The sequence below is a fragment of the Mustela putorius genome, unplaced genomic scaffold (genome assembly GCF_011764305.1).
Source record: "Mustela putorius furo isolate JIRA1106 unplaced genomic scaffold, ASM1176430v1.1 tig00003834_pilon_pilon_pilon, whole genome shotgun sequence".
NCBI classification, from domain to species: Eukaryota; Metazoa; Chordata; class Mammalia; order Carnivora; family Mustelidae; genus Mustela; species Mustela putorius.
The window spans coordinates 73,128,441-73,147,858 of NW_025421987.1; the positions used below are offsets into that span (position 1 = coordinate 73,128,441).

General features: G+C 41.1%; 1 pseudogene; it reads right to left on the reverse strand.

Annotated features, from left to right (window-relative positions):
• Positions 1-5,227: 5,227 nt before the first annotated feature.
• On the reverse strand, positions 5,228-5,415 carry LOC123394319 (annotated as a pseudogene).
• Positions 5,416-19,418: the final 14,003 nt, after the last annotated feature.

Consider the following 19,418-nt stretch of genomic DNA (forward strand, 5'->3'; position numbering starts at 1 on the left):
AACAATCTATAGAAACAAGGACTTCACAAGCAACATGATGTCAATAAAAACTTATCTTTCAATAATCATTCTCAGTGTGAACGGCCTAAATGCTCCCATAAAATGGCACAGGATTGCAGACTAGATAAAACGACAGGACCCATCCATATGCTGTCCACAAGAGACACATTTGGAACCTAAAGATACACCCAGACTGAGAGTGAAAGGATGGAGAACCATCTTTCATGCCAACAGTCTTCAAAAGAAAGCTGGGGTAACAATTCTCATATCAGATAAATTAGATATTAAGCTAAAGACTGTAATCAGAGGTACAGAAGGACACTACATCATTCTTAAAGTGTCCATCCACCAAGATAATCTAACAATTGTAAAAATTTTGCCCCCAATATGGGAGCAGCCAACTACATAAGCCAACTGTTAATCTAAATAAAGAATCATATTGATATGAATACATTAATTGTAGGGGATCTTAACACGCTACTCTCAGTAACAGACAGATCATCTAGGCAGAAAATCAAAAAAGAAACAAGAACTTTGAATGATACATTGTACCAAATGGACCTCACAGATATATACAGAACGTCCCACCCTAAAACAACAGAATACTCTTTCTTCTCAAGCGCATATGGAACTTTCTCCAGAATAGACCACATACTGGATCACAAAGCAGGGCTCAACCGATACCGAAAGATTGAGATTATTCCCTGCATATTCTCAGACCACAGTGCTTTGAAACTGGAACTCAACCACAAGAAAAAGTTTGGAAGGAATACAAACGCTTGGAAGCTTAAGACCACCCTGCTCAAGAATGTTTGGATCAACCAGGAAATCAAAGAACTTAAACAATTCATGGAAACCAATGGGAATGAAGACACATTGGTCCAAAACCTATGGAATATGGCAAAGGCAGTCCTAAGGGGGAAATACGTAGCCATCCAAGCCTCACTCAAAAAAACTGAAAAATCCTGCATATACCAACTCTCTTTACACCTTAAAGAACTGGAAAATCAACAACATATTAAGCCAACACCACACACAAGAAGGGAAATAATTAAGATTAGAGCAGAGATCAGTGAGTTAGAAACTAAAGATACAGCAGAACACATCAACAAAACTAGAAGCCCTTTCTTTGAAAGAATTAGTAAGATCAATAAACCACTGACCAAATTAATCCAAAAGAAAAGAGAGAAGACCCAAATTAATAAAATTACGAATGAAAGGGGGAGAGATCACAACTAATACCAAAGAAATAGAAACAATCATCAGCAATTATTATCAACAGTTATATGCCAATAAGTTAAGCAACTTAGAAGAAATGGATGCATTCCTGGAAACCTATAAACTTCCAAGACCGAATCAGGAAGAAATTGACAACCTGAACAGACCAATTTCTAGTAACGAGATTGAAGTAGTGATCAAAAACCTAGAGCCCAGAACCTGATGGATCCCCTGGGGAATTCTACCAAACATTCAAAGAAGAAATAATACCTATTTTCTGGAAACTGTTTCAAAAAATAGAAACAGAAGGAAAACTTCCAGACTCTTTCTAGGAAGCCTTACCCTGATCCCCAAACCAGGCAAAGACTCCATCAAAAGGAGAATTTCAGACCAATATCCTTGATGAATATGGATGCCAAGATTCTCAACAAGATCCTAGCTAATAGGATCCAGCAGTACATTAAAAAGATTATCCACGATGATCAGGTGGGATTTATCCCTGGGATGCAAATGTGGTACAATATTTGCAAATCAACCAATGTGATAGAACAAACCAATAAGAGAAGAGAGAAGAACCACATGTTCCTCTCAACTGATGCAGAAAAAACATCTGACAAATATGCAGCATCTATTCCTTATTAAAACTCTTCAACGTATAGGGATAGAGAGAACATTCCTCAACTTCATAAAACCCATCTATGAAAAACCCACAGCAAATATCATTCTCAATGGGGAGAATGAGATCAAGAACACAACAAGGATGCCCACTCTTGCCACTGTTGTTCAACATAGTACTAGAAGTCCTAGCAACAGCAATCAGACAACAAAAAGAATAAAAGGCATTCAAATTGGCAAAGAAGAAATCAAACTTTCTCTCTTGGCAGATGACATGATACTTTATATGGAAAACCCAAAAGACTCCACCCCCAAGCTAATAGAACTCATACAGCAATTCAGTAATGTGGCAGGATACAAAATCAATGCACAGAAATCAGTTGCTTTCTTATACACTAACAATGGAAATATAGAAAGGGAAATTAGAGAATCGATCCCATTTACAATAGCACCAAGAACCATAAGATACCTGGGAATAAACCTAACGAAAGAGGTAAAGGACCTGTACTTGAGAAACTACAGAACACTCATGAAAGAAATTGAAGACACAAAAAGATGGAAAAGCATTCTATGCTCATGGATTGGAAGAATAAACATTGTTAAAATGTCTATACTGCCCAGAGCAATCTATACTTTCAATGACATCCCGCTCAAAATTCCATTGGCATTTTTCAAAATGCTGGAATAAACAATTCTAAGAGTAGAGCTTTTCCCTCTGCTCTGTGGAACCAGAAAAGACCCCAAACTGCTAAGGAAATGTTGAAAAAGAAAAACAAAACTGGGGGGATCACATTGCCTGATTTCAAGCTTTACTATAAAGCTGTGATCACCAAGACAGCATGGTACTGGCATAAAAATAGACACATAGACCACTGGAATGGAATAGAGAGCCCACATGTGGACCGCAACTTATGGTAAACTAATCTTCAACAAAGCAGAAAAAAATATCCAGTGGGAAGAAGACAGTCTCTTCAATAAATGGTTCTGGGAAAATTGGACAGTTATGTATAGAACAATGAAACTTGACCATTCTCTTACACCATACACAAAGATAAACTCGAAATGGATAAAAGACTTCAACCTAAGGCAGGAGTCTATTAAAATCCTAGAGGAGAACATAGGCAGTAACCTCTTTGACTTCGGCCACCGCATCTTCTTTCAAGACATGTCTCCAAAGGCAAAGGAAACAAAAGTGAAAATGAACTTTTGGGACTTCATCATGATCAAAAGTTTCTGCACAGCAAAGCAAACAGTCAACAAAACAAAGAGGCAACCCACGGAATGGGAGAAGATACTCACAAATGACACTACAGACTAAGGGCTGATATCCAAGATCTTTAAAGAACTCCTCAAACTCAACACACACAAAACAGATAATTACGTCAAAAAATGGGCAGAAGACATGAACAGACACTTCTCCAAAGAAGACATACAAATGGCTACCAGACACATGAAAAAATGTTCATCATCATTAGCCATCAGGGAAATTCAAATCAAAACCTCATTGAGATATCACCTTACATCAGTTCGAATGGTGAAAATCAACAAGACAGTAAACAACATGTGTTGGAGAGGATGTGGAGAAAGGAGAACCTTCTTAATGCTGTTGGTGGGAAAGCAAGTCAGTGCAGCCACTTTGAAAAACAGTGTGGAAATTCCTTAAGAAATTAAAAATAGAGCTACCCTATGACCCTGCAATTGCATTGCTGGGTATTTACCCCAAAGATACAGATGTAGTGAAAAGAAGCACTACATGTACCCCAATGTTCATGGCAGCAATGGCCACAATCGCCAAACTATGGAAAGAGCCAAGATGCCCTTCAAGAGATGAATGGATAAAGAAAATATGGTCCATATATACAATGGAGTATTATGCCTCCATCAGATAGGATGAATAGCCAACTTTTGCATCAACATGGATAGGATTGGGGGAGATTATGTTGAGTGAAATAAGTCAAGCAGAGAAAGTCAATTACCATATGGTTTCACTTACTTGTGGAGCATAAGGAATAACATGGAGGATATTAGGAGAAGGAAAGAAAAAGTGAATTGGGGGAAAACGGAGGGGGAGATGAACCATGAGAGACTGTGGACTCTGAGAAACAAACTGAGGGTTTTGGAGGGGAGGGGGTAGAGGGTCAGGTCCTGGTGGTGGGTATTATGGAGAGCATGTATTGCATGGAGCACTGGGTGTGGTGTATAAACAATGAATCTTGGAACAACAAAAAATAAAATAGAATTTTAAAAAGAAGAAAAAAGAAATTCCTTCTAATCCATGCTGGACTGGGTCCTGGTGTGGCCACCTGCAGTGGCCTTGTTCTCATCTTGTTTCCTTAAATTATGTATTGAGCTGACAGTAGACTTGCCACTGAATTTGACACAAAAGCTTGGCCTTCCTCTGCAGTTGAGCAGAGGAGTTCTTAGGGCAGCAAACCGTCACCAAACAAGAATTTCACCTCAAAGGTGTGCATCCAGTCATGTGTCAGAGGCATCTCCTCCTGTATGTGTTCTCTGTCTCTAAAGGGGTGAAGTGGGTTGTGGAGTTGGCTCTTCACTGACTGGAGAGAGTAGATTGTGAACATCTCCTCCCAACTCTCTTCAACGATGTCCCAAGTATAGCTTGATAACAGCCATGGTGTGGATATTCCCACCACAGAGACTGGCAAACACTGTAGGTGAAGGCTTTTATCTTGGAAATACATTAATGACTGGGCATCTCCTCAAAGGACCAGAGTCTACTTATTAGATACTGCCATCTGTCCTGCTGTGGCAAAGACAAGGTGGTAACACCATGTGTAATATCAAATGAGTCTACAAACCTATTGAGATCCTGGGAGCACGTAAGTATACCCCTTTTCCCCAACCCAGTTCTGAACCAAATGTAGGTTGGTGAATGTGGTTTAGGTGTAATGGAATAAGGTTTCTAAAACAGTACTCCAGAATTGGGCAGACGTACCCACCTGTCAGAAGCCACCAGTCTCCCATATGGAACTCCCCTTCTGAAGAACTTGTAACCGAGAATCAGAATAAAATCCTTACTTTCCGACTCCCTAGAATAAGGATAGAGGAAAAGTCTGAGCTCTCTTTACCTGGTTTCCCTCCCGAAGTCACCAATAAGAGTAGACCCTCCTTTCTGGGGAGGAATCAAGGAGGCTGAAGATAGACAGTAGAAGCATTTCTTGCACTGAGCGCCCACCACATGGAGGGAGATATCAGATTAGGGATAACCACTGATCCATGAAAACCTAGAGAACCTAGTGGGGAAGTGCTGAGAAATGTATACTGGGTTCTTTTCTTTCCAGGCTCATCATTTATTGTACAAATTGAGTATCACATGGTGAGTTGATATTAGCTTGTCCAGGCATGAGAACTTAACAGATGAGGTACAGACTGTTTAGAGTTCATATGTGGCTTTCGCAGCTGGAGATTTTTTAGACGTTAACTAGAAGTATAAAACTATCAAAGCAATGCCTCTGCATGTGGCCAGTTCACAATTCATTCTCCCTGTGGGAGTGTAAGTGTTGAAATATTTTTTTTAATACCAGAAAAATGGAATTGGGCATTCATTTGTGGACCTGCCATGATTTCAGTCTTGCAAAAGCAAAGATTCTGCAGCCTATACACAACATACACAGCTACCCCTTGGCTCAGCCAGAAAAAGCGCTATAGACTGGATTCTGTGAGTGTTAGTCTGGGCACACTCAGCCTTCCCAGTATTGATGTTGTCAAAAGTATCAGATTGCCCTGCATCTTGAGGAATATATAATGGTGTTCTTATCACATGTAAACACACACACACACACACACTTCTGACTATGACATTGCAGATGGAGTCTACAATTGCAACTGTGATCTATATAAGCTTTTCATATTACAGCTCTTCTCCAACCCCGAGACATCTTGAGTGATCTGGCCACAGGTGAGAAATTCTTATGGGACTTGTCTGAGAGTAAGCTTTGCTTTTCCCTCACTCTGTGGGGCATTTTTCCCAGAGGCCTATGGGATACCCAGCCTTTACCCTGATATTACTGACCAGCCTTACAATGGCTGGTCAGCAGGCTACATGAGGGCTGGCATTCTGTAGTGTGTCTGTACAAAATTTTCTTTAGTGCATATTCCCCTGGTTCTCATTTAGCAAATGTGAAAATATTCTGCCCTTATCAGTCTGCTGGTATCTTACCTGCTAAAGCAGTGTAGGCCAGAAAATCTGGTTTCCAGACCTAGTTCTTAGCTCTAGTTCCATTATAAAGATACTGCCCCAGAACTGCATATCCCCTTGAAACAACAAAAGGGATATAACTGTTTCCATAGACCCTTAGTTTAGGGTGAAAACAATACCTAGTTAATGGTATGCTTTTATATACCCAACCTCTTAGTGCTTTATTATTCAGAATATTTATGATGTGGCAAAAAAAATGATAAAAATGTCTAAAAAATGGTAATTTGCTGATTGGGATATGAATTTGAATCCTGTGGAATTTCTCTTATACAAGTTGGGTCCTGGTATCAGCCTCCTTCCACTGACCTTACAAATCTCCTTCTGTCACAAAATGATCTAAAATATCTTCTGGGTCTAATTATATTTGAATTGTCATTTCTAAAGCTTTGGAGTTTAATTAAAACTGAAATAGGACTGCACTTTATATTTTATTAGTTGGATCCTTTCTAATTGATTATATTAGATTGTTAATACCTCCAGAAGATTTTCTTATTTATTGAACATAAACCTGGACTTTATGGTAAAAAACAGTATTTGTCTGTTTTTCTATTCAGTAACTTGTTTATTGAATGCCCACCACATACCAGGCTCTGTGCTGGGCACACTCAAGGAGTGGTATGAAGAGAAGGACATGCTGGCCAATCATTATTGGTAAATAGCATCACAATGGTGGGCTCCTAGAAGCAGTGGAAGGACGGGAGAGATGTTGAAGACTGTCTGGGTGAGTCCGGAAACATGTGAATTAAACTCGAAGAGTAAAGTAGGGTTTTCAAGAAGACACCAACGGGAAGAGCCTTCCAGACAGTGTAAGGCTTAGAGAACATGGAACCAAGAGAAGTAAGAAAAGTAAGAGAAGTTCAGTATCGTTGGAGGACCAAGGGAAAAGGAAGCAGGGGGTGAGGCCCCCAGTGTGCCAGATACTGTTCCAACCGCCTTATATTGATTATCTTGCCTAATTCTAGCAACACTATGGAGGTGGTGTTCTTAGCACCATTTAATAGAGGAGGAAATAGCCTTTAGAGGGGTTACATAACTTGCTCAAGATTACTGGCCTTGTGGATATTAGAACTGAGATTTGATCCCCATGTGGAAGTGGCATTACTATTTACTATACAAAACTGCCTCCCCTATGTTTATCTTCATGCCTCAGCTCATAGACAAACTTGGTTTTTTGTCTGATCAAGTAGCTGCCAAAGTCCCTGTTTTTAATGAAGATACCTTTTCCACAAGGTCAGCAAAGATAGCTGGTGTGCGGAATGCAGCCGTTTTACTGCACCATCACCCCTCCACTGAAAGACAGACAGATTGAACCCCATTCTTCCAAACGTGACAATTTTTCTTTGGCAAAGGAACTTCAAACTCAAATCAGAGGCTTAATAATTATTGGCTAATCAAATTGTAGCACTATCAAAATCCAGGCATACTCTTAGAGTAGCTTCCACAGGGTTTGAGCTGGCAAGGGCGTGCCGGAGAGAGGAGTTTGAAACTAGAGGAATGAGTGTGTTTATTAAAAAACATGAGAAAAACGGGTGTTAGGGCGTTCACCACTCTGCTTTCTGGGAGTCTCCCTTCTCCTAAGCCTAAGCATGAAGGGCCAGTGTGGATTGATGGAAATGCCAGTGCATCTATAGCATTAAATCTTAACTTGGTCACTTACAATCCTTTGGAGGCACCTGGGTGGCTCAGTTGGTTAAGTGACTGCCTTCAGCTAGGTCAAGATCCCAGGGTCTGGGGATCTAGCCCCACATGGGGTGCCCTGCTCAGTGGGGAACCTGTTTCTTCCTCTCCCCTCTGCTTGTTGTTCCCCCTGCCTGTGTGCGTGTGTGCTTTCTGTCGGTCTCTCAAATAAATAAATAAATAAATAAATAAATAAATAATAAAATCTTTAAAAAAAAGGATCCTGTGGGAGCTTAGGCAAAAAAATTCTTGTTTTGATTTCCTTGCCTGCTTAGAAGAGGGGTTAAAAGTGCAGCTTCTGGGGCCAGACTTTCAGAACTGAAATGTTCACTCTGTGTGTGCTTAGTGAACTGAAATGTTCACTCCGTGTGTGCTTAGGCAAGACCCACGACTGTGCATCGGTTTTCACAGCTGTATTTCAGGGATAGAAATAGTACCGACTTTGCAGGTTGTTGGGAGAGTAACTTTGACATGCACGGGAGATCTCAGAATAGTGTTGACAGAGAAAACGCTGTCTCTGTTAGCTTTCATTACTACTCTTTTCTTCTAGTTCTGGGTTTCCTGCTCCATTCAAGGCAAAGCTACCCTTTCTGGAGAAAAGCATTCTTTTCTCTTTAAAAATTTTTTTTCTACTTAAGGAAGGCCAATTTAAACTTCTATGTGTTCTAGTACACTTGCTGGCATTGCATTGACTTCTGGTCTGGGCATGGCATGTCTGGCACTTTGCTGCAACTCAAGACCAATGACTCCTCAAGACCAACGGCTCCATTTTGTTCCAGACAAACAATGGTGACCTTATCTCTTGTTTGCTCTGTGGTGAGGATTATTGTCTCTTTGCCATAACCAAACATTATAATCTTTGTAGAATGGAAAAACAATTGTCGTTGAACTTATTTGTTTCTTTCAATGAGGAGAAACACATTTCAAGTTGGCCAATTCTATTAGAAATAAATCCTATCGCTATAGAAACCATGCACAATTACCCCTGGAATGTGGTTGCTATATGTGTTCTTTAAATGTACATGAGTGAAGCATTATATTTCAGCCCATATTCAACTTTCAATTCTGTTTCCATAGTGTTAGAAGAGAGCCCGTCTGCTGACTGCTTCTCTTGTTCAGTCTTTTAGGATTCCTTGCTATCTTTGGGATGTGAACTTACGTGGTAAAGACCACAAAAATCTTGAGATTAGTTCTGGCTATGCTACTTCTGTCCATGTGCCCTGTGGCAGGTTTTCCAATCTTTTTGATCCAATAAAATTAGACATTCTCTAGACTATAAAAATAAAGATAATGTCTCATAAGATTTGCACGAAGATCAAACAAAGCGGTATCTGCATAGGTACTTAATACGCTCTAAAATGTTATATAAGGGTAGAATAGTTTCTCTTTCAGAACATTTACCCACTGTGTAAATGACATACCCCAAGTAATGTTTGGAGTTCCTGTGTCTTCCTTAGCATTCAGTTATAAGGGGTTGAAGGCATGTGAATGCATATAGGATGAATCCAGACCTACTGGGATAAATATCCAGCAACGCTCTTCCCTATCTATTTAATTGTGGGCAGGTGACATAACCTCTCTAAGCGTCACTGTCTTCATCTTTAAAATGAAAAAATTGAATGTCTATCCAGTGTTACGGAATTGATTAGAAAAAAATCATGTGTCAGACACAGTTCTTGACAGGTAGTGAGAACTTAAAAATGGTACTTGAGCTAGAAATGATGATATTGTATCCAAGCTGACATCATTAAGCAAACTGCAAACTACCCAGGGGGGAAAAAAAGGAACTTGCTCTGCCAAAGAGAATACCATTTGTCATCACCTTCAAATTCTTATCCAGTCTTGAAGAACTTTGTTCAGAGATAACAAATACTCATGGGTTCTGCCACAAACATTTACTGAGCAGCTACTACATGCATGGATAAGCAAGGTGAAAAGGCTATTTTCTTTCCTTCATTTCCTTTTCTCCTCCTGTCCTCCCCTTCTCTTCCTTTTCCCTCCTTGTTTTTCTCTGCTCCCTTCCTTCTCTTCTTTTCTGCTCCTGATTTTAAGGACAATGGAATGCCAGAGGAAGATCAAATCATTCATTTAGAGCTGGCAAATCTCTCAGACTGTTATGCCAGTCTCGTTGGAATTGACGGCACTGAGGTAACAACACAGATCTCTGGATGGATGCTGGGTCTGAATCTTACCTTGAACTTATGAGAAGCAGTTGAGCATTTCTTAAGCTTTCTCTAAGGAGAAATATCTTGGAGGGGAAGATGATACAGTAGAATCAATAATGCCCTCCAGAAAGGATATGTGGAGGCTATTTTGAATAATGTTCTTCTTCATAAAGAAATTGGACAAGAATAAATTTTTCCCTGAATAGAGTGAATGCAGAATCCTAGGAACTCTGACAGAATATACTATCTGCCAAGTGAATAAATTGACCAGTTTGGGAAATTAACCAGTGAGGGAAAAGGAGGAAGGGTTTGTGGAAGTAAAAATGGAGAATGAGAAGGAAAGATTACTTGAGGTTCCTAATTATCCTGCAGCTGCTTATCTTTTCTTCCTTGAATCACAGCTTCTAGCTTTCTTCCCAATACAACCTTCCTGCACTGCACCTGCTGAGTCAGAATAACACACACACACACACACACACACACACACACACACACATATCCCAGCTCCTATTCCTCTATGGCTGGGAGCCCCACCACTGTACCTTGAACCAGGACTCAGTAGACCTGAATCCCCTATACACGTCATTGGTGCCAGCATCTTCAACATTAGTGACCCAACAATCAACCACAGAGCTCCAACAGAACTTGACTACCTAACTTTGGTTGGGCAGGTAGTTCTTTTTGTGCCCTGGATGATCCTGTGCACATGGACTTATGTGAAGATCAAGGCCTTGTGGAGAAATCGAGAAGGTTCATCTTCTCAATTCCCACCCATTTCCCAGAATCCCTCTGTCGAGAGCTGTTTCATGAACTTGGTCTGCTGAACTCATTAAGAGGTGTTTAGGTAAGAGCTCCAGGCATGAAATGTGCCAAAGGAGTAGGTTTTTCAGTTGGGGTGAGCCAGGATAGAGCCAAGATATAAGCCAGGAGGTCAAAAATGGTAGAACCAAGATGCCCTAGACTGGATGGGATGTCAGAGCTGGTGGTCAAAGAGAGCTGAAGAAAAAGGAGGGGGCTGGCATCAAGCCCAGACAATGTCAAACTGGGCAAAAAGCCTTAAAAGCAGGAGAAAACACAAAATTCTTATCTTGGTTTATTCATTTGTTTGTTTTAAAATTTATGAGTCTATGAACTAAAGCTGAATTTACCTAACCTGAAGACATTTTGATTTTTTTTCCTGGAGTCAGAATCTTCGATTGATCACCATGGGTGTGGTCAGTGCAGACCCTGGGTATTCAGATGGTGAAACAGTGTAGCCTAGCAGACAAAGGGTGGTCTGGGTCTCACTCACACCAAGATTTGAGTGCTAATTCAGCCATTTACTGCTGTGTGAGCTTTGGCAAGTCACTTAACCTACCCCAGATCTCAGTATCTTTATCTTAAAAATAGGTATTTAGAGGATGGTTATGAGGCTCAGATGAGATGAGATGAATGACACACCTGAAACATGTGATGTTCTCAATCTGTGGTAGCTGCTTATGGGTGTTGTTGAAATCTACAGCATCTCACAGACCTCAGAAGACTTCCTCCTGAATTGCTTCTTCTTTGGAAGGGAGTCTAGGAGAGGGTGAGCATTCTTGAGTTTTCACTCGTTACTCTGACCCAGGGACATTTCATGGAGTTGGAAAATTAGACTGTCTGCCATGCCTTTGTAGGAGTGGCAGGTGGCCCTGCTTCCTACAGCTGCACTTTAGGAACAATGGTGGAAGCGGCAAAGTGAACTACATCAAATGCTCCCATTTTGTGGAGAGCTGTAGCCCCATTTTAGCCTGACTTTTTGCCTTTTGCTTTTTTCTTTTAGACTCACAGGTCCCTGGCTGTCTGCTGAGAGTTTGAGTTGCAACAATGTAATCTGTAATGAGGAAATCTTAGAGCCAGCCATTTCTTTCTGCCCACAGTGGAAACCTTAAGCCCAAGTATAACACTCTGAAATGGCTGTGCTCTCCCATTTCAAGTCCTTTTTATACTAGATAACTTCCTGGATGAATGAAATGAAATGGAACAACTATTAAATCGTGTCTTTGGGGTCTTCTTATAGAATGGAATTCTTTAAACCCATGAAACGAAATACACAAATCAGTGCCACCAAAAATCAGCAAAAAGAAAAGTAAGGGCCTTAGACTCATTAGAAGGTCATGGTCAGATCTGTAGCAGGCTGGACAAAATGGTAAGAAATGAATACGGGATATAATTGGCATAGTGGGACCTTCCTGTGTGATAGTTGATGGCCCCTTAAGAGCTGATGAGACTCCACTCAAGGCCGGAGTATAAGGGGCTTTGAGCCAGGGTGCTGAGCCAGCCACCAAACCTCAGACGCCAGGGAGCTACTACTTTCTCATGTGTGTTCTTGATGCTGGTAGTTTGCTGGTCTGCTAAATAGCGCCTTCTACGAATATGAGTTGTCCTTCTAGTCCAACCTTCTGATCCCACTCCAACCTTCACGAACTGGCCTAGCTCAGTACAAGAAAGAGCTGGGTTGACATTCTGGCTCTACCATTTCATGATCTGTGACTGTGGGCAGGTTATTTAACCTTTTAAGAGTTTTCTCATCTGTAAAGCAACACACATTTCAAGGAGTTTTTCTGACCATTTGAATGACGTGACACAAAGGAAGTGTGTAGGACACCCAAACAAGTAAATGCTCAATAACTATTAATATTTTCCCACTTCTTCCACAGGAAATCAGCTGACCTGGTCCTGAGCCTCATCTATACATTGGTAATACCTGCATTGTTCATTCTAAAGATACACTTTTGCACTTTGAAATCTCATAATTGGCAGCATCTATTGTCTTGGAGAGCCAGAAGGCAGGTGCGACATGGCTGTTTTACACTGGTGCCAACTGTGTCCACAGACGACTCTGAGGAGTGTCTCAAATGTAGGTATCAAGTGACACCCTCCCTAGACCACCATGTTGGGAGCAGAGAAAACACCAGAGTCTGGCTCTATAGCCTTGTTCTGTGAGTGGTGACTGACTTTCTAGAAGTACCCCTGACTTGAGACACTTGAGACACACAGACTCAGCCAAGAGTAAAATGGAGAGGAACCCAGGGGACCTACAGAAAAAGACAGAGAGGCAGAAGCCACCAGACTGTAGAACCAAGAACAAAGAAGCAGAGCTCCAGAAACAAAGTAACAAAGGAATAAGAAAAGCAGGAAAGGAAAGAAGCAAAGATGGAGGTCATCTGAAGTAGCCCAGTTTCCTCTAATCCAACCTAGAGCTGGAACTCAGTGTCATGAATTCCTCAATTTTGCATTACTGATCAGATTTTTACAAGGAAATAAAGATACTTTTTAGCTAGTTCTTATAACTTCCTTTTCTTGTCAACGAAATCAGTGGTCTTTCCTCTTAAAGCATCTTTTTAAAATTTATAGAGATTAGGCTTATAGCCAATGACAATACCGAGGGCAATTAAATAAAATAATCAAAACATTTTTATATCAGTAATTCACAATAACCACAAAGACACTATACAGCTTACATTTAATTCTCAGCAAATTGTCTCAGGCAGTGATTCTCTTGCTTATGAATTTTGGGAAATAGTTAGTTCCCTTAATGTATTGCATATTTAGTATAATTAAAAGCAGATACATTTTGTTCTCAGTTCAGGTTTCCAAAAGCACAGTCTGTATTATGTTGATGCTACATTTAACGTTTGCAACACATTTATAATTAAACCAATGTATACTTTGTATATATAACTCTACATTTTCAATATAATTATACTGTGTATGTATATCATGCAAATGCATCTGAATACAAGAGGGAAGGGAGAAACCCACTGAATAATACCCTGTTCCAGGATTTGAGCTAGGTATTTCGTATTTATTATTTTAGTATTCACAAAAATTGTAGGAGATAGATTTACCTTTTATAGCAACCTTGGTTGTTTTCAAGATTTCTGGTGAATTGCTTTCCAGGTCTTTTAGAAGCCATTTCTAAGGGACCAAAAGGTTGGTATCAGATTCTTCAAGTTGGTACCATCCTTCAAGCTGGGACCAAGTTAGCATCTGTCCTCTGACTGGTTAGGAACTTAACAGGCCAGTGGAGATGTCTTTGAGTCATCGTAATGATTTGCTTAATTCTAAACAGAGCTAAATTGAAACCAATTACCTGGAGAAGGAAGGTACAATATATCATTATCAACTCCTGACATCATTTAATTACCTATTTCCTTTATAATTAGATACTTTCAGTGTGTGTGTTTTTGAGACTTTAAGTAGGTCTGCTTTTTCTAATTTAGGTGTTCTTTACACAGGGACACATAACAATAAACGATGTGCTGAGTTGTGGCGGGATGGGAGGTGGTAAAGCACACAGAGGAGCACAATGTGTATTTCCTGCCTTCGGGAAACTTGAGTCAGGCTGGAAATATGTAACCATAGAGGGAAATGACCACTAATTTAAGGCAGCCTTTGGTATAGTATATGAAGGCTTAAAGCAATAAAAAAGTCCTGTGAGTACAGAGGGGAATGAAAAGGTATCTATCAGGGGCCTGGTGGGAAGAAAAGGTCAAGTTCGAATTGGGAATTACGGGAGACTTTATTTTCAAAGACTATTTACAAAGGTAAGTTTTGGGTAGAAGAAACCCACAGAGAGTGTTCAGTTTTTTTTTTTTTTTTTTTAAGATTTTATTTATTTATTTGAGAGAGAGGGAGAGCGTGTGAGCATGCACAAGCGGGAAAGGGGCAGCGGGAGAGGGAGAAGCAGACTCCCTGCTGAGCAGAGAGCCCGATGCTTGGGGCTTGATCAAAGCCTGAGCTGAAGGCAGATGCTTAACTGACTGGACCACCCAGGTGCCCAAGAGTTCAGTATTTAGAGAGTAAGAGAACCCACCTGTGACACTCACTTCCTGGGGCTCAGAGCAGGGTGCAAAGTGGATCTGGAGGGGCAAACAGAAGCCCTGAAAGTCACAGAGTTCTGGAATGATTTGGCAGAGGCTGCTAAGAGGTAAAAATGGACCTCAGCTTTAAAAGAATAGAAATAGAATAAATAGGTGTAAGAGGAGGGAACACAGGACATAAACATTTGGGTCTGGGAATGACAAGGCGTGGGGGAGTAGAGCATAAGGTTACAAGATAGTTCGGAGCCAAATTGTGAAGGCCTTGAATGTCAAGGCAAGGAGCTTGTACGTGATCCTGAGAAAACAACAACTGAGTGTTTTTAAAACAGTAATGAATCCAGCATCTTGGGAAAATTATCTATATCAGTCAGAAAACTTGTTTGGCAGAAAAAGGCACAGGGGAGAGTGTTCAGCTAAGATATATAACATTCCCCTGTGACCTAACAGCAGGCAGAGAGAATGAGAAGATGAAGAAACAGACAGGAGACAGAATAAAGGAAGACACAATCCTCTTTAAATCAAGGCTGCCTCGGACACTTTCTTTCCTTCCAAATGGTAATTGTGGTTGACATGTACCATCAGTAAGCCAGTAATGCCCCATGCGAGCTGACAAGGTCCCCATCAAGCTGGACTCACAAATGTAGGGCTGGTTGGGGTATGGGGAAGACTTGACTGGAACCCACAAGCTGTGCTTTGACTCACTCTGCTCTGCTATGCATGCGCTGGGTGTCCTTGAGCAGATGTCTTGGCCCCTCTGAGCCTCCAAGTTATAACCTCAAAGTGAGACATTGACCTCTGTGGTGTTAGGGTGGTTGTGAGGACACGGTCAGTGAGATTCATGGGGTGCCCACAGCCACACCAGGTGAGGACTACTTGGGGTTGCGGTAGAGGGTTACTCTTCTGCCTGGTCCCTCTGAATGCATTGCCTCTTTGAGCAGGATGAGCAGAGAGGAAGCAGGCTTTTGCCAAAACACAAATTTGAAAACCCCAATCTTCCTTGCCAAAGCTGCTTTGTGATCAGATTTGATTGATCCCTCTAAGCCTCAGCCTCCCAATTATCCCTACACTGCTGGGAAAGGCAGTCCATTTTATCTGACAAGGTGTGTGGCATTTTGTTTTATTTTGTTTTTAATTTTGGTTTATTTTCATTCTCACAGCCCATAACCCTAAAAGCTTTATTCTGTCGTTTCGTTGAGCTTGTCACTAATGCTAGTTTTGGCTGAAGATCATTTCTCCCAATGCTTGGTACTTTTGGACCTGAATATTTAGCAATATGTTGAAATACAGATTAACACAGAGATCCCATTTAAATAAAAATGCATGTGAAAATTGGTTGGTTTTGTTTGTTTGCTTGTTTGTTTACATTTTTGAGGTTAGTATGCAGGCACCTCTATGGATTCCTCCAATGAAACCGCAATTTTAGGACAACTTTTATAAGTAATTCATTTTCTTCCCTTCACAGAGTGGCTGAAGAGCTGATAATAGCTAAAAAATAACATGGCAACCCTGAGAGGTAGACGCTAATAGCATGCTACTCTCTCTCACCAGCTAAGACTCAAAACCATTAAGTACAAATTCATGCTTTCACAAATTATAAATGACCTCCAGCCATGGAATTCTGTGGTTGGCTTTGGATAATTGACAGCATTACTTTAATCCCATTAAGGCAAGGGATACTCTTTAGTTGACACTAGTGGATTGGCAATAATGGGGGGGGGGCAGGTAGTGCAGAAAGTGGTAGTTTATAGCAAAAAATCTGAGTCTCATGGCCCTGACTTTTCTGTGTTTCTCAATGGTTGAACTTTTTGTTCGACACTTAATTCATAAACTTCAGCAAAGCCCCTGACATACCCATAGACTGTGTTAGATGCTTGGGAAGATGGGCAAAGACTTACAAGACACGGCTCCTCTCCAGTAAGGGCTTACTGGGAACATAAGGCCCAGGTGGTAGTGACGAAGGGAGGGCTGTCTTCCGCCTCACCTTAGTCTGCAGTGATACCATGGACCTGGCTGTTTTGTGCATCCCACTCTCGGACTACTGACCATACCTTTCCAAGACACTTCCCTCAATAGTCCAACCCTAATAATTACTCAGCCTCACCGAAACCTATACTCCATCCCTTTCCCTGTCCCTCACTCCCCTAAGGTCTTCACTTGCCCCTTACTGTTTCTGTTTCGTGGCCCAACATTAACACTCGCTCCCTTGTATTTACCGTCTTTATGCACATTCCCTTTAGTGGCTTTTCCTTTAGTTCCTTCCTCACATATGCCAGGCGAAACCCTACTTCAACCCAGCTTCCATCCTGCTCCTCCCCTGCACCCCGGCAGCTGACAGCAGCTGGAGGGAATGTCCACAGTCACACTGACGAGTCTCATATTCAACTCACGACTCCCAGCCTCAGTGGGCCCTTCCAGCTGCTGAACATTGCGCTGCTGCTGCACATGGTGCTGCGGCTGGACATGGTGCTACATTGTAAAGATCCGCCGGTCCTCTGCTTGCTTAAATGACCCTTTCACACATTCTCCCCTCTCTCGGAGTCTCCAGTGCCTCCTCCATCCTTGTGCTTCCCTTTCCTTCTAGTTCACTGGAGGGAAAACCAGAAACTCTCAGAAGAGATCCTCCCTATTCTCCCAACTTTCACACCCACCAACTAACTGTATCTGCACTGAAACACCCTGCGTTCCTCCATGTGGCCCGGGATGAGGCAGCCGGACTCCCATCTAACCCAGACCCTTCCACTATGCACTTGACTCCATTCCTTCTTGCCTGGCTATAAACACATTTCCAGCAATTACCTCTTCTGTTTTTTGAGTGACGATATTTCTTTTCCTGTGGAGTCATTCCCAACAGTATACAAACGTGTGGAATTACCATCCGCCCTACACAAATAAAAGAAAATCTCCCTTGACCCCTCTTTGCCCTGTAGCTACTGCTCTTATTCGCAGCAAATCTCTTATGTCCATCTCCTCTCTCTCCAGTCTTTCTTAGATACACACCAGCCAGGCTTTCATTCTCAACACTGCTCTCCTAAAAATGTTTTTATCAAGATTTTCATGATCTCCATGTTACCAAATCCAAGAGCCAGTTTGCAGTCTTCTTTTATCCAACTTAATGGCAGCATTTTATACATTGGATGACTTCCTTCTTCAAATATTTTCTTCACTTGGCTTCTAGGACACCAACCTCAGTCCCCCATATAGACTGCTCCTTCTCAGTCTCCTCTTCCAAGCCCTGAAAACTCTTTCAGTGACCTCCAATCTCACAACTTTACATTTTATTTATATGCTTTGACTCCAAAATTCATGTTTGAAGCTGAGGTTTCTCCCTTTAATCCAGATTCCATACCCAACTGCCTACTGGCTCTCCACTTGATCCTCCCGTAGATATCTCAAACTCAACCAATACCAAAATGAACACTGTTGTCCCTCTGCCCAAAATTATTCTCCCAATCTTCCCCATCCTCCCAGTTGGACAGACCAAAGAACTTGGAGTCATCCTTGAGTTATTTCTTTCTCTCATATCACATTCTCAATTGATCAGAAGCTCTTTTGGTTCCTTCTTCAAAATATACCCAGACTCTGACCACTTTTCACCACCTCCATTACTACCATTTTGTCTCTCACCTCTTACTGCAAAAGCCCCTTAACTTCATCTCTCCTTCTGTCTTTATTCCTTTGAAATCTATTTTCAACATAGCATATGGAATGAACCTTTAAAAAAAATCTAAAATAATGTAACTTCTCTGCTCAAAACTCTCCCATGGATTCCCAACTTACTCAGACTAAAAATCAAAGACCTTCTCATCACCTTCCAGATGCTACCTCTCTGACTTAATCTTCTATCATTCTTTTCCTGGCTCACTCTGCTCAGCCACACCAGTGTCATTTCTAGAACACACCAGGCTTTCTCCGACCTCAGGGCCTTTGCACTGGCTAGATGCTTTACTCTGAAATTTCATCCCAAGTTTCTTAATGCATCTCTGCCTCTATTCCAGAATCACTCAGTGAGGTCTTCCTGACCACCTGATATAAAAGGCCTCCCACTCTGGCATTCCTTTTTCTGCTTGCCCTATTTTTTTTTTATAGCACTTATCATTATTTGATTTGGTATATATTTATTAGTTTATTAATTATGTCTCTACTCCCACTATACTGTAAACCCAATAAGAGCAGAGACTTTGTTCATAGTTATATTTCCAACATTTAAAACAGTGCCTGGTACAAAATAGGTACTTCAGAAAGGGTGGGGGGGGGGGAGAATGAGTGAATCAGTACATCTGAAAAAAATCTATGGCCTTTACTGCTATTTCAGAGAAGGTAAAGTATCACAGACTAAAGTCAGGGAAAGCCTTGATGTAATGGTAAATTCAAATACTGTAGAATTTTGATAAGGTTAGAGAAAAGCATTCAGGTGAGAAGTGGGTTTAAAACTAAAAGTTGAAAAAACCTCCAGCAAAATTTTTGGGCATCTACCATATGCCAAGTACTTTACATTCATTCTATCATATTATCTTCACAATCACTACAGCAAAGAGGTGTTATTATATCCATTTATAAGTGAGAAACTTTGTTTCAGGGATTTTGAAAAAGCTGTTCTCCTTAGAGAATCTCCTTCTAGAATCTGCAACTAATAAAGTGTAAGCCATTCTTGCCATTGAGGTTTAGTAATCCAGACTCCAT